This window comes from Hevea brasiliensis, chromosome 8 (assembly GCF_030052815.1).
Source record: "Hevea brasiliensis isolate MT/VB/25A 57/8 chromosome 8, ASM3005281v1, whole genome shotgun sequence".
In the NCBI taxonomy this organism is placed as follows: domain Eukaryota; kingdom Viridiplantae; phylum Streptophyta; class Magnoliopsida; order Malpighiales; family Euphorbiaceae; genus Hevea; species Hevea brasiliensis.
The window spans coordinates 46,312,232-46,313,682 of record NC_079500.1 but is presented as its reverse complement, the minus strand read 5'-3'; the positions used below and the strand labels follow the sequence as shown (position 1 = coordinate 46,313,682).

General features: G+C 45.3%; 1 pseudogene; it reads right to left on the bottom strand.

The window, feature by feature from the left end:
- Window positions 1–455: 455 nt before the first annotated feature.
- LOC131182621 (U6 spliceosomal RNA) lies at window positions 456–570 on the bottom strand (annotated as a pseudogene).
- Window positions 571–1,451: the final 881 nt, after the last annotated feature.

Genomic DNA, 1,451 nt, shown 5'->3' with positions numbered 1-1,451 from the left:
GTAAGGCCAATTGGAGGTGAAACTAGATACATAATGTCACAACTTTGGTGAAGGAACCCTATAACACCCTAGGCAAATCCCACATCAGCAAAACACGGGAGAGATGCTGGGTTTATAAGTTGGTGGTTCATAACCCCTAGTGACACATTTTAAAATTGTGAGGGCTTCGGCCCAGAGCGGATAATATCACAAGTGGGCTAAGCCATTACATTTGTGGTATCAGAGCCGCTCTGCGTGCAACCTTGAGCGATGGTGAGGCAAACCTCAGCGAGGACGCTGAGTCTCATAAGGGGGTGGATTGTAACACCCTAGGCAAATCCCACATCGGCAAAACACGTTAGAAATGCTAGATTTACAAGTTGGTGGTTCGTAACCCCTAGTGACGCATTTTAAAACTGTGAGGGTTTCGGCCCAGAGCGGACAATATCACTAGTGGGCCATGCCATTACATTTGAAAAAATTTGGACCATTTCTCAATTTGTGCGTGTTATCCTTGTGCACGGGCCATGCTAATCTTCTCTATATCGTCCCAATTATAAACCCAACATCTCTCCCATGTTTTGCTGATGTGGGATTTGCCTAGGGTGTTACAATCCACCCCCTTTATGGGACTCAGCGTCCTCGCTGAGGTCTGCCCCACCATCGCTCAAGGTTGCATGCAGAGCGACTCTAATACCAAAAATGTAATGGCCCGGCCCACTAGTGATATTGTTCGCTCTAGGCCAAAGCCCTCACGATTTTAAAATGCGTCACTAGGGTTTACGAACCACCAACTTATAAATGTGGATTGTAACACCTTAGGCAAATCCCACATCGGTAAAACACGGGAGAGATGCTGGGTTTATAAGTTGGCGGTTCGTAACCCCTAGTGACACGTTTTAAAACCGTGAGGGCTTCGGCCTAGAGCGGACAATATCACTAGTGGGCTGGGCCGTTACATTTGTGGTATCAAAGCCACTCCGCGTGCAACCTTGGGCGAAGGGGGGGCAAACCTCAGCGAGAACACTGAGTCACATAACGGGGGTGGATTGTAACACCTTAGGCAAATCCCACATCGGCAAAACACGGGAGAGATGCTGGGTTTATAAGTTGGTGGTTCGTAATCCCTAGTGATGCGTTTTAAAACCGTGAGGGCTTCAGGTCAGAGCGGACAATATCACTAGTAAGCCGGGTCGTTATAAACCCTGCCCAGAAAACCAATGTAAGTGGCCCTAAAAATTGACCTAATCCACGTGACCAATATGCTATCCCTGGAAAATGACCAAATGAACAGTATTTATTCATTTAGTCATAACTCAGTGTAGAAATGTCCATTTGACCTAAATTTGATATCAATAGAAAGCTTAGACAATTTAGGATAACTTTCATGAAGACCATAACTCTAAATTCTGACTAGAACTAAATGAAATTGTCCATCAAAGTCAGGATATCGAAACTATAGAATTGATTCT